The sequence below is a fragment of the Bidens hawaiensis genome, unplaced genomic scaffold, assembly GCF_021521415.1.
Source record: "Bidens hawaiensis isolate Kalapana, Puna unplaced genomic scaffold, B.hawaiensis_p1.1 tig00003217_1, whole genome shotgun sequence".
NCBI lineage: Eukaryota > Viridiplantae > Streptophyta > Magnoliopsida > Asterales > Asteraceae > Bidens > Bidens hawaiensis.
The window spans coordinates 2,897,302-2,912,678 of record NW_027491174.1 but is presented as its reverse complement, the minus strand read 5'-3'; positions in this window follow the sequence as shown (position 1 = coordinate 2,912,678).

Sequence of the window (15,377 nt, the reverse complement as noted above, 5' to 3'; positions counted from 1 at the left end):
ACCAGTTCGACATAATAGTCAGCTCGCTATAACGAATGAGTTCATTCTTTAATAACCCCATTCGTTAAGGATTGGATAACAAACTAGAAATTTGGCAGAATTACAAAATGGTCCCTGGACTTAGAAAAGAATGATATAATTATATAATAGCCCTTGGACTTTATTAATTTATGGATGATACCTTAAAGAATTAAGAGCTTAACCCCAGCCAGGGGCTCTGCCCCTTGGACCCCGCTAGGGGCTGCCGCCCCTAGAACCCCGCTGCCAGAGGCGCTGCCCCCGGACCCCCATTCGTTGAGGGTTATAATTAAACTAGAAATACGATGAGTAGTGATAGTTAATTGATACATGTAATTATTATACAGTTAGCCGTGCATAGCTCAAGAAAGGAATAACCATAAACAGTGAACGTAACTGAGTTCAGGTGAGTTTCTAGCCCCATTCCTTGTTATGTTTTCGGGGCTATGTGCATACACGATGTGATAGTTAATACGCTTACCTTAAATGGTAAGTTTATGCCATGTATGATTTATATGTTATCCATATATGTCATGAATGAGAATGAAGGCTTGTCGGTATGTGAAAGATCTTCGGATATTGCATGTACGTTCAGGTTATTAATATAGGTATGAATATTGTACGTAATGAAAAGGGGCTTGTAAGTACGTGAACGATCTTCGGATATTGCACGTACTGTCAGGTTAAAAATATAGATATGAATATTGAACGTAATGGAGAGATGAAGGCTTATCGGTACGTGAACGATCTTCGGATATTGCACGTACTGTCAAGTTATATATATAGATATGAATATAGTGTGTAATGTAAAGATAAAGGCTTGTCGGTACGTGAACGATCTTCGGATATTTCACTTATTGCCGAGGGAAGTGATTAGCTCCTTACATGGACATTAAATAATAACTTATATGCATTGTTCCTCTTATGGATAATATATATAGAGTTCCTTCCATGGATAATGTATAATGTTCCTTCTATGGATAAGCATAGTGTTCCTTCTATGGATAGCATAGTGTTCCTTCTATGGATAGCATAGTGTTCCTTCTATGGATAGTATAGTGTTCCTTCTATGGATAATACATATAGGGTTCCTTCCATGGATAATGCATATAGAGTGTTCCTTTTATGGAGAATGTATATAGTAAGAGTAATAGTAATAGTTCTTTTAATAGACATTATGTGACATTCCTCTTATGGATATTTACACAAGATTAAGATTATTATGTATGTATGATGTGCGTATGTATTAGATGTCGCCTGATTAACTAGAACTCACTCAGCGTAGCTGACTTTTAGTATGCACACAGGTAAATACGTATCCAAAAAAACATATTACATACTTAACCTATCTACCTTTTTTTCATACATACATACATATATACATACATACATACATACATACACACACACACACACACACACATACATACATACATACATATTTTATATTTTCATACTTTTATTCTTTCATACTTTCATTCTTTCATACCTTCATTGTTTGCTTCTTTTATACTTTCTTGTTTTAACTTACTTAATACATATATAACTAGCTCTACGTTTTAAAGAGCATTTTGCCTTATAACCTTCACGGATATTATTAGGGTATGTTCCCTACATTCACAGATATTATTAGGGTCTTCTCCCTATATTCGCAGATATTATTAGGGTCTGTTCCCTACATTCGCAAATATTATTAGGGTATGTTCCCTACATTCGAAGATATTATTAGGGTTCGTTCCCTACATTCACAGATATTACTAGGGTTTGTTCCCTACATTCACAGATATTATTAGGGTTTGTTCCCCACATAACCATACAACCATACATACTTGTAATTATATATTTTCATATATACATCTACATACATACTCTTAACCCTTTCTATAACATTCAAATATCATTTATAAACATTCATATAACATACACTTACCACTTAATGTAAGTGTATTAACTAAACACATAGAAGTATGCACACAACCTCGAAAAACATAACAGAGAAAATGGGCTATAAACTCACCTAAATTCAGTTCCTTTCAAAGTTAGTAATGATACCCTTCCTTAGTTGTGCACGGCTGTGTAATAAAGAAAATAAGTTTAACTACCACCCTCATGCTCGTATCTATTCTAGCCTCGGTCTTTCTTTCTAGGTCTTTGTCATTTTTAAACATTACCGTTTATTACTAATTAATCCTTTATTCTTAACTTATACGTCACATAATTTCATATTCACTGTTTATGTACTTATACGCTTCACATCCTTCTTTTAACAACAATTTCACTTATGCCCCGTATATTTTTCTGACGTTTAACTTTCCAGTGGAGAAGTATTTCAGCATATATGTCAAATCCCAGAAAGGGCGGTGTCACGATACGCGACGGCCCTAAACCTTAGTGCATCGCGATACGCGATGACCAGGTAAAGGTAAAGTAACCGTTGACGTGTGGCGACACGTGATAGACGTGGAATGCTACGTGTCAACACGTGGCACTCTCTAAATGAGTCATCACGGTATGCAATGACCTTTTTTAGAAGGCCATCGCGATACGCGATGGGATGCAAAATCAGCCTATATAAAGGGGTTCTCTGCATAATCCAACCTCACACCAAATCATTCTCTCTCTCTCACATACACATAAACTCTTTTTACGTGCCAACCTTGAAGTGTGTGCAAGCCACGAAGTTCTAAAGATATAGACTCTAGTACACGACATTGAATAGAAGTGCTGCTCGTACAAGCTTAGGCGTATAAAATTCGAATACCCGCTTAAGGTAGGAGTTTTGCCTAAGTTATTATTTAATTATTATGGCTTATACCCTGGTTAGGGGTATACTCTAGACCTGGATCAAAATTTATAAATACAAAGGTGTAACATCCTGTTTTCTCGTTTCGGTTAATAAAATAGAAATACGAGTTATTATGAGTCGGGCTAGTGTTGGGTTAAATGGATATGGGCTATGGACTTGGGTTATGAAGGAAAGACCATGGGCTTAAGCCCATTATCCATAATTATATAAACTTTAATTACCCATTTATCATTCATTTACACATATTCCATACACCACCAAAACACACACTTAAGCTCTCTCTCTAAATTCTATCCTTTCTCTAGCCGAACCAAGATAGAAAACCGATCCCGATCAAGGGTATTGATAGTATGATGTTGTATGAACTCAAATCCATTAGATTTAGTCACGAAACGACGAGCCGACAACGTTAAACTGTTAAAGTCACGGGATCCGAGTGGAATCGGGTATAAACCGAACCTATGATGATCTTAGGGGTCACCCTAGCTCAGATCTGTATCGAACGGGATGAAAAACGGTGAAAAAAAGGTGGAAAACGAGTGAGATCTCGTTTTTCCGGCGAAGTCGCGGTTTTCAGGCAACGGCGGCGACGGAAAACGGCGTACGAGGTTAATGATATGTCAGAGAATGTCTGACATTCTCTGACCTAACCCTAATTCATTAACGGGGAGTTAACGAACTAGGGTTGATTCATCAAGCGATTCGTTAATGGAAGCTTAACGAACTAGCCTTATTTCTGTCCTAGTTAGCTATGGAAAAGATAACGAATTACCCCCGATTCGCTATTACTATTCGTTATCAGAGATAATGAATTAGAAGGTCTAATTCGTTACATGAACTGCTTCGTTATATGGACTTATTTGTCAAGGGACCAGTTCGTTATAAGTTCCAATTCGTTTACAGGACCAATTCGTTATAGGGTGTAATTCATTACAAGGACCAGTTCGTTATGACAAACCAATTCGATAAAGAACCAAGTATCGAACTAGAAGTTTATTGAAATGACAGAACAGTCCCTGAACTTAGAAAAAGAATTATTTAATTACAAAATAGCCCTTGAACTTTATTAATTTATGGAAGATAAGGATTAAGAGGTTAACAATGAAATATTATCATGAAATCCTAATGGAAAATGTGTTAAGACAGTTAATGAAAATAAAAATTTTCCAAACTTAACCTCAGCCAGGGGCTCTGCCCCTTGGACCCCGCTAGGGCTGTCGCCCCTAGAACCCCGCTGCCAGGGGCACTGCCCCCGAACCCCCGTTCGTTTAGGGTTATAATTAGACTAGAAACGCGATATGAGTAGTGATAGTTAGTTGATACGTGTAATTGTTATACAGTTAGTCGTTCACAGCTCAAGAAAGGAATAACCATAAACGGTGAACGTAATCGCGTTCAGGTGAGTTTCTAGCTCCACTTCCTTGTTATGTTTTCGGGGTTGTGTGCATACTCGATGTGATAGTTAATACACTTACCTTAAGTGGTAAGTGTATACCTCGTATGATTTATGTATGATGAATGCTTGACGGTGCGTGAACGATCTTCGGATATTGCGTGTACCGCCATGTAGTAGTTAAAGATGTGATTGATATATATGATGTATGAATGACGTATGTATGATGTATGTATGATGTACGAATGACGTATGTGTGATATATATATATAAGATGTATGAATGATGTATGTAAAATATATTGATTGTACGTGAAGATCTTTGGATATTGCACGTATCGTCAAGGATAGTATGTAAAGACAGGTATGGTACAGTGGCATGAAACAAACGGACCAGACCCTAATAATATCTGTGAGGATAGGGACCAGACCCTAACAATATCTATGAGGGTAGGGACCAGACCCTAATAATATTTGTGATGTTGGGGACCAGACCCTTATAATATATGTGAGGTTATAGGGCGGAAGGCTCTTTAAGTAGTATGGATAGTTATATATGTAAAGTAAATTATGAATGATGTACATACCTTCGGGCATGTGTGTAAGTATGTGAACTGATTGTACGTTGTATGATTAACTAGAAATCGATCAGCGTACCTGACTTTTAGTATGCACGCAGGTGAGTTGAATGTGGCAGCTCGCTTGAGGGGAAACACATGGCATGGAATTGAAGACACTAGCATCTCAAGGAAATGTTATGATATTTAAAAGACACTTTTTTTATGTTTAATTGATTCGAATGCTAGTTAAGATAAGAAATGATGGTTATGTAATATATGGTTGAATGTTTTTGATATCCCGCGAATGTTTTAATTAACTCCTTTATTATGAACGGTGTTTATGAGTAAATCCAACGTCCAGTGTAGGGCACCGGTAACGGGTCCCTAAAAGTTGGTATCAGAGCAAAGTTCGAGAGAATTAAGCATCCTATATGCTTAGACTCGAACAGAGAATGGGATTTAAGTAAGAAAAGAAAGAAGATGCTAGTCAAGATAGCCATGTGTCACTCAAGCAAGCTAAGTAAAGGTAAAGTATGTGATTAATTTCACATGTAAAGTATAATGATGAATTAATGCTAACTTAATTGCTAGAGAACGAGGTATGATGTTAGCTTGATTGCTAGATAAAGAATGTATGAATGCCAGCTTAATTGCTAGGGGTAGGAGTATATGATGATATGAACTGTTTGATTGTCTAACTGTTGGAAGTAGAACTAGCACAAGTGGACTTACAAAGGGAAGTGTATAAGACACGGAGAGTAACGTGATCATCTAATCACAGCTAGCCACTGTTATTACCCGTTAGCCTTACTATCCTTGTACTAAATGATTCCTTAAGTGATGACGTTTGTGTTTCCTTTTAGTATACGATGGCTGGAGCTAAGAAAGTGGCTGGAAAGAGAGGACGTACGGGACATCGGGGTAGGCCACGCGTTGTCTGAGAACCATCGGTAGAATCAGCTACTAACAATGAGGGAGAAGGAAGTGCAACTGGTAGAAATCCGAGTAACAATGAAGGGGTTCAACTGGATCCCGCAATTCAAGCTGCCATTGCTTAAGCGGTAGCAACTACTATGAAAAACATGAATCCCGAAAAGTCTGCTAGAAGCCAGGCAAAGACTGCTGAGAAGTCTGGAGAAAAGAGTAAGAAAGATGAGGAAAAGGAGAAAGAGGAATCGAGTGTGGTTAAGTCGGTAAAGGTTGATGATAGGAGAAGGGGCCGAGGTGGGTGCAACTACAAGTCGTTTAAAGGCTGTGATCCACCGAAGCTAACTGGCTTGGGAGATCCAATCGCTACTCTCCAATGGATAACCACGATGGACATGGTTATCTGAATTAGTGAATGCCATCCCGACCAAGCTGTGGGCTACGCAACCCAATCTTTTGGTGAGGAAGTCGTGTACTGGTGAGAGTCGATTGAGCAGAGAAGGAGTCGGGAAGAGATCAAGGCTTTGAGATGGGACGATCTGAAGGAGTTAGTGATGAAGCAATTCTGTACTGATGCTGAGGTTGAAAGAGTTGAAATAAAATTTCTGAGTCTGAAAGCGGGCAAGATGACACATCGCGAATACACCACTGAATTCAACCGTATGTCAAGGTTGGTTCCAGACATGGTGAACATTGAGGCCAAGCGGATCAAGTGTTACCTTAGGGGATTCCCACAAAATCTTCGCGTCTTGGTCAAGGCTGGTAGATCGGGTACTTTTGATTCTGCTGTAGGATTGGCAGAAATGGTTTATGATGACTTGTTGACAGATGAACTGGTAGTGGAAGAGAAGAAGGATAAAAAGCGGGTCGCTCCTGCTAAACGACCTGGTACTCAGTTGGGGAACCCCAAGAATAAGCATCCAAGAGTTTGGGAGAAGAGGTCGTGTAAGACCTGCGGAAAGATGCACGGTGGTTAGTGAAAGTGTAGTAGGAGTTCTGATGTTTGTCTCAAATGTGCAATGGCTCATGGTAGGGAATGCAGGATGGGGTCTAATGCATGTTATAAGTGTGGGAATGTAGGACATTATGCCAATGAGTGCAGTGCGAAGCCAGCATGTTACAAATGTGGCAAGACGGGCCATATGGCAAGAGAGTGTACTGATGGTGAGGCAGGAGGAAGTAGGAAGAAAGATGCTGATCAAGCAAGGCCAAGGACTAGAGCCTACATGCTGACCCAGGAACAAGCTAGACAGATTCCTAATGTTGTGACTGGTACGTTCTTAGTAAACGGTATCTCTGCTTCAGTATTGTTTGATTCGGGTGCGAATAGAAGTTTTGTAGCTACGAAATTTAGTAAACTAGCTAAAATGAAATGTTGTCGAGTGCCTGAAACCTTCATAGTAGAAACTGCTAGTGACACCTCGGTAAAAATAATGAAAATGGTTAAGAATTGTAAGATAGAATTTGAGGGACATGAGTTCCCTGTTACTTTGTATGTTATGACCTTAGGAGGGTTCGATGTAGTTTTGGGGATGGATTGGTTGTCTGAATACGAAGCTCAGATAGTATGTAAAAGTGGGATAATAAAGCTGAAGTCCTTGGATGGTAGTGCCGTGACGGTTTATGGTGTTAAGGAAAGTTCAGGGCTTAACGTCATTTCGATGATAAAAGCCGAAAGGTTATTAAGACGAAGGTGTGGTGCCTACTTGGCATACTTTGTCAACGCTACGACTGAGACGAACGAATTGTAAGATGTTCCTATCGTGTTCGACTACCTAGAAGTATTCCTTGAGGATCTTCCGAGGTTGCCACCGGAGCGAGAGATAGAATTCCAGATAGATTTTATGCCAGGAGCCCACCCAATCGCGAAAGCACCTTACCGTCTAGCGCCGTCCGAGATGAAAGAATTGATGTCCCAACTGCAAGAACTCCTCCGCAAGGGTTTTATTAGACCAAGTGATTCTCTGTGGGGCGCACCAGTGTTATTCGTGATGAAGAAGATCGGAAGTATGAGAATGTGAAAAGACTATAGCGAGTTGAATAAGCTTACGGTAAAGAATAGATATCCTTTGCCAAGGATTGATGATCTATTTGACCAACTACAAGGTTCAAGTTGGTTCTCACGAATAGATCTTAGATCAGGGTATCATCAGTTGAAAATGAAAGAGGTAGACATCCCTAAAACAGCGTTCTGAACGCGGTATGGACACTACGAGTTTCTCGTGATTTCATTCGGTCTAACAAATGCTCCTGCAGCATTTATGGATATGATGAATAGGGTCTGTTGGCCAATGTTGGATAAGTCAGTTATCCTCTTCATCGATGATATATTGATTTATTCAAAAAGCGAGTCTGATCATGCAGAGCATCTGAGAGAGGTATTGGAAACCCTGAAGAAAAAGAAGTTATACGCTAAGTTTTCAAAATGCGCGTTCTGGTTACGAGAAGTGCAATTTCTAGGTCACGTGATTAATCCTGAAGGGATATCAGTGGACCCAGATAAGATTGAGGCGATAACGAATTGGAAGACTCCGCAGAATCCAACTGACATACGAAGCTTCTTAAGGTTAGCTGGCTACTATAGGAGATTCATCGAAGGTTTCTCCAAGATAGCCGCACCGTTGACCGGTATGACCCAAAAGTCGATAGTATTCAGTTGGGTTAAGTTTTAAGAAGAAGCTTTTGAGGAATCAAAGATAAGACTCACGCAAGCTCCAATCCTTGCTTTGCCCAATGGTGACGATGATTTGGTTGTTTGTACTGGTGCTTCGCATCATGGGTTAGTTGCATCGTTGAAAGTCCATGAGAGTACTTATCCGACGCATGACTTAGAACTAGCAGCCATAATGCATGCTCTCAAGATATGGAGACATTATCTGCATGGTACAAAGTGTACCATTTACACCGATCGTAAGAGTTTAAAGTACTTCTTCGAGCAGAAAGAGCTGAACATGAGGCAGAGAAAATGGTTAGAGTTGATAAAGGATTACGATTGAGACATTAAGTACTATCCTGGTAAAGCTAATGTGGTCACCGACACGCTAAGCCGTAAGAATGAAGAAGTCATTGCAATAGTGAAGTCATACAAGCTGATTATGAATTCAAGCCTATTTGAAGAAATCATCAAGATGCAATCAGAAGTGCTGATTGATGAAGGATTAGTGAAGAAAGAAAGAATTTACGGCCACCAAGATGAGTTGATGGAAAACACGCATTGTGTTAAGACTAGGTTTGACCGTATGTGTATTCCTCTCCATGGAAATCTTAGAGGTCGAATCTTAGATGAAGCACATAAGTTGTTGGGCCTAGATTAGAGTGGTTTGTACTTAGTCTACTTGTGTTTGGGTTTAGCATGTAATACGGGCTTGGGCTACGGGCTACGTATGTAAACCGAGATCCCTTAGGATCTCGGTGGGCTCTTGTGCGACTCTAAACTGCCTCTGTTCTTCTGGGCAGAAGCTATTAATACGGCCTGTTATGTTCAGAATTGGGTGATAATTAACAAATCCAAGATGAAGACTTCATATGAGATTGTTTATGGTCACAAACCCACTGTTGCACATTTCAGAGCTTTTGGGTGTCCCTACACACTATTGAATCTTGAGTCCACTCCAAAATTTGGGGCCACAGCTGATGAGTATTATTTTGTTGGTTATGTGGGCAATACAGCTTACAGGGTCTAAAACAAGTCAACCAAGCAGATTCTAGAGTCCTATGAGGTTCGTTGGCTGTAAGAAAATGAGAGTGATGCTCGTGTCGTTCCGGACTGGTTATTTGAATATAATGAACTCTTCAAACCATTTAATGTGTTTCTAGTCCTCAACACAGAACCTTCAGGTGGTCCTACCGTGAAAGCTGCAAAAGATGACCCACAAGCAGTATCTCACATCTTTCCATTTCTGGATGATGATGTCACTGAATTAAGTAATGACTCACCAGCAACCAACACTCAGCCAAAAGAAACTCTAGAAACCGAAAGTTCGCCGAATTCGTCTGAAGATGCTGCTTGTTAATGAGAACCTGTACTCTCGTCGAATTTTTCTGAAGATGCTGCTTGTTAAAGAAACTCGTACTCTCACAGTACGGCGACCTCTGGATGGAAGAATCCTCTTGCTCATGTTAATGAGAACTTGTCCAACTTACAATCTACCGGTGATATTTCTGATCAGTTAATTCCATCAAGAATTCAGAAAAATCATCCAATTGAAAACGTCATAGATCCTCTTGAAATGAGCGTGTCCACCAGAAGTCAGACTGGACACATAAATCGCTGTCTGTGCTCTTGTTTCATTTCTCAAATTGAGCCGAAGACGGTAGAAATGGCACTTCAAGAACCCAGTTGGGTTGATGCTATGCATGAATAGTTGAATCAGTTTGATAAGTTGAAAGTTTGGAGATTGGTTAAGTTTCCGGAAGGAAAGAAAGCTCTTGATACAAGATGGGTTTTCCGAAACAAGCAAGATGACACCAGGGTTATTGTTCGGAATAACGCATGGTTGGTAGTTAGTGGTTTTCATCAGGTTGAGGGACTAGATTACACAGAAGTTTATGCCCCAGTGGCTAGACTTAAGGCCATTAGAATCTTTCTGGCCTACGCATCATTCATGGGATTCACAGTGTATCAGATGGATGTCAAGACCGCTTTTCTATATGGTGAAGTCAAGGAAGAGATTTATGTGGATCAGCCACCGGGTTTTGTTGACTCCAATAAACTAAATCACGTTTACAAGCTAGACAAGGCACTTTATGGGTTACATCAGGCTCCTCATTGCTACAAGCGTGGAACCATCGATCAAACCTTGTTCGGAAAACTGTAGGAAAAGATTTGATTCTTGTCCAGATCTATGTAGATGACATTATTTTTGGATCCACCAGCGCTGAGTTGTGCACAAAATTTGAAGGTGTAGTGAAGAAAAGATTTGAAATGAGTTCGTTGGGTGAAATGACAACTTTTCTAGGGTTACAGGTTCGCCAAAGCTCGGCAGGAATTTTATTGCATCAAGGGAAGTATGTTGAGGACATGCTGGCAAAATTTGAACTTCAAGACTCCAAGAGTGCCAACACTCCCATGGCAGAATGGCCTCTACTGTCATATGATCCTGAAGGGAGTCCCGTAGATCAAACGTACTATCGGTCAATGATCGGGTCTCTAATGTACCTTACAGCCAGTCGTCCTAACATCATGTTTGCAGTCTTCCAATGTGCTCGTTTTCCAGGCTAACCCTAAACTCTCTCAATTATTTGCTGTTAAAAGTATTTTTAGATATCTGAAGGGACAACCGAAGTTAGGTCCTTGCTATCCCAAACAATCAGAATTTGATCTTTATGCTTTTGCTTATAGCAATTATGGTGGAGATGACATTGACAGGAAATCCACATCAGCTGGATACCAATTCTTAGGAGATCGTCTCATTTCATGGCAGTGTAAGAAACAACAGACGATGTCTACCTCGACCGCCGAAGCGGAGTATGTTGCCGCATCAGCTTGCTGTTCTCAGGTTATCTGGAGCAAAAACCAACTACTAGATTCCGGTTTGGAATTTCTTGATACTCCTATCTTTTGTGATAATGATGCTGCCATCGCAATTGTGAAAAATCATGTCCAGCACTGTAAAACCAAGCACATCAATATGAATATTCATTTTATTCATGACTGTTTCGATCGAAAATTGAATCACCTTGAACAACTTAACACTGACAACAATGTGGTGGACTTATTTACAAAACCAGTCGAAACAACCAAATTTAATGTGCTTGTGAGCTTTCTTAAAATGCTTTGTTTCGAGGATTGAGCCTTTTTGGGTATAAATTTGTACATATTTATTTAATTTTGCACAAATTTATGGGGAAGTAAAATCAATTATAAAAAAAATCAACAAAAGAGTTTTCGTGATCTTATTAAAGTTTATATTTTAAAAGCTTAGAGAGTCAAACTAGAACTACGGAGATGCACACAAGTAAGTCCTGTCATGTCTCGAATGAAAGGCTTGTCAGTTCACTGGCTTGTAAGTCCAACGTTCAACCTTAAAGCTTAAACTCTTTTTCTTTATGTATAAAAATCTTTTGATCAAGAACTAGAGGGTTGGAGTCAAATTAGGGTGATCTGGGGAAAGCCAAATACGCTTTGAGAAGAGATAGGAGGCATCACAGGTCCATGAATGATGTCCATCTAAGCTTTATGCCGAACTGAACCTAATCCATATCACTTATATAATAAAAATCATGTTAAGTTTGTTATACCTGCTATCAACCTTCTTCTCTATGTCATAATAACGCTGAACATGAATCCTAGTGACAGCCTCTTAAATGATATGATTCCATGTTCGGATCTTTTTATAAAAAGGCGGCGTTTTTACGGAAACTGGAATTTGATCCCGATCATACAAAATTCAAAGGAATTCTTTTATGCATTAATTTTGTATTTATTTTATCTAGTTTTTTTAATTTACTTTATTTTGTTTTGTTTGTTTTATCTCAAAATTACTCTCCTCGAAACGTGTATCTTAACTGGGTCCTTTTCAATGTGAGCTTTAAAAATAGTTTCAGCTAACATGTTTTGGGCTGTTTGTCTGATTTGAGCCCGTTTAGGGTTCTCGGCCCATGTGCGCTGAGATATAAATACATCTCAGCCTCCTTTTTATGTCCCATTCATTAAAAATATCTGTCTCTCTCTCAAATTATCTTTCAGCCGAAAACCCTTCTTGCTTAAATATATTGAGTTATGGTACTGATTTGTGTTTGTTATCTCACAGGTAAATGAGCATAGGCTCAAATCTAATTTCTCTGAAACATGTGTTCTTGAAGAAATTGAAACATGAACAATCGGATGTTATGGACTAAGTTAAATCATGGGTTATAAGGATTTAGGGATCTTGGTTGATATTTTGGGGTTTAATGGAGCTTTTTCGGTTGTTAATCCGTAAATCAAAGTAGGACTAATACAGGTTTAATGGAGACTTCAGTAATTTGGAGAATATGAGGCACATTCCAAGTAGAAGCTCAAAGGGTTCTCTATGAAACAGCTGTCAAGGAGTTCTCGGTTGACTTTCATTGACCGAGAACCCCCTGCCTTGACCGAGAACTCCTGTTCTCGGTTAGATGTTGACCGAGAACTCTTGTTCTCGGTTGACTTTCATTGACCGAAAACTCTGATATTGACAGAGAACTCACTTCTTTGACCGAGATCCCTCCATGTGGACTTAAATCTCTCTGTCGGACTTAACCAATATCGCTATTATGTTCTTATGGACCAACTAATGAATTATTGGGCCAATTATTTAATCTTAAAGCCCAAATCATCTAATGAGTTTATATTTACTAACTTGATTCGTTTGGTGCAGTAATGGCTGATCAGACTCCGTTAAAATTTGGGAATACACATAATATTGCTGGACACTTATTTGATCCACCACTGGCTCACAAATAAGTCAAGTCTATGATCGTCGGCCTCAACACTTGTAGGATTTCTCACGCACTATGAGAAAATCTGGTCATATGCAAGAAGATGGTGACGGAGTTTTGGAATAATGCCTCCAAAGTTCAGAAGAAACCAGTCAGTATCACAGAGGCTATCATCAGAGAGGTGCTGTTGTTTGGTGATCAACCAGATTACCCGATAGAATATTCTACTACAGATGTTACTGAGATTCTCACCAGAATGGGTTACGAGGGTACTTATCCTCCGGCAATCAAGAAATTATTTCACCCCTACTGGAGGTTTCTGATACATTCGTTTTTCACATGTGTGTCGGGTAGAAAGGGGGGGTCTGACGAAATAAGCCATACACAGATATCCGATGTCACTGCTCTGATCATGGATTGGAATTACAATTATTCCAAGTTTGTTTTCAATGAAATGATAAGCAATCTGAAAGGGAAGAAGAAAGAGATGGTCCTTATGTATCCAAGATTTCTAAAGATGATCTTCGATTCTCATTACACCGATCTCGTCAAATCTGTTGATACTTTGGATATGAAGTCAATGGGACCCAACACCTTTAGGTTAATGAAACAGTCCAGGAAAGGATCCAAGATCGTATATCATGGCCTCAACGCTCTGGTGAAATTTGGACGATTTGCTGAAACATAAGCTAAGCCAATTATAGCTCAGGTTGCTGATGAGTGATGAGCATGTAGCACCAATTCAACTGCGTGCTGCGACTTTTGAGATTTCTGATGATGAAGATGAAGAGACAGAACATCGTAACTTGGAGACCGCTCCGAGTGCCCAGGATTTAGAAGATTTTGAAAGGTTCAAAGAACAACTTCAGTCAACTGCTTTGAAGCCTCCTCAGACAGTTGCTGAAAACATTGAAGAAGATTTGACTGAAGAGCCAGCCGCCAACCTCGCTCCACGCAAATGAAGGAATAAAGATCCGAGGCCTGGCGTGCTGGTTAGTGAACATGAAACGACTACAACACCAACATCAATTGCAACCAATAGCCTACAACAACAAACTCACCAACCTGAGTCACATGCTCAAGAGACTTAAGTTGAACCAAATACATCCACTGCTGGGCCACTGATTCAAGATCAAATGTTTGATGACTTTGCTCGTGATTTTGATTTTGAATCAGATATTCCACACACGGATGAGGCTGACATACCGCTCAATGTTGCTCCCTCCAGCTCCATCAGGCCCAGAAAATGAAGGTCAGTCTGGTTCAAATGTTCCTAATAAGGTTGCTTAGATTCTTGCCATGCAAGAAAAATTTATGCAGAACAAAGGAAAGGGTATTGTACTAGAAGATGCTCCGGTTGACGTACAAGCTCTCCAACGTTGAGTCTTTGAGCTCGAACAAGATTCTATTTTTAAAGATGTACATATTCAAGAATGGGAAGCCAGCAACACTGATAAAGATTCCAAGATTAAGGAGCTTCAATCTAGCATGGGAGAACTAACTGCTATATATCTCGATTTCCAATAAAAACTTGTTCAAAAGTTTGGAGATGAGTTCAGAAGTAGTACTGATAAGGTACCCAACGTTGACCAAGGTTGTGGCTCTACTACTCGCCCAGTAGAGAACATAGATGAGTCTGAGACATTGAAACAGTATATGGACGCCCCACCAATCTCCAAAGAAAAATATGATAGAGTTCAGAAAAAGCTGCTGGTTATGAAAAACTGCAATCAAAATGTCGAATCATCAGATCATCCAGACAGATTCATCATTACTTTTCCCAAAGGTTTCTCAAATAAGTATGGTTATCGTTCGGGAGTTGTGTCATGGGGTTTCGATGCTAAAAAGAACATGTGGTGGGTTAAGAGGAAGTCCGGGACCACTGAGTATTATAAGAAGATGAAAGATTTTGGATCATGGACTAAGGTGGATCTAAGTGACCTGATAAATTCTCCTTTCACCAACCCAACCAATGATAAACGTGGTATAGATTTTTGGAATTTTCAGAGAAGTCAAGTTGATAGAGGCTTTCCAAACATGAAAACTGCAGAATCCTTCCTGAAGAAAGCAAAGGGGGTCAAGGATCCAAAGACAGGAAAAACAATGGTCAACGTTATGTGGCCTGCTACAAACAAGGCCACTCACATTCTTGTACCTGAAGCGATTCCAGATGGCACAATGGACAACATCAGGTTCTGGATGTATGATAGTGAAACTGCCACTATTGTTATCAAATTATAAAAAGGAAAAGGGTAATACAGATTTGTTGATTC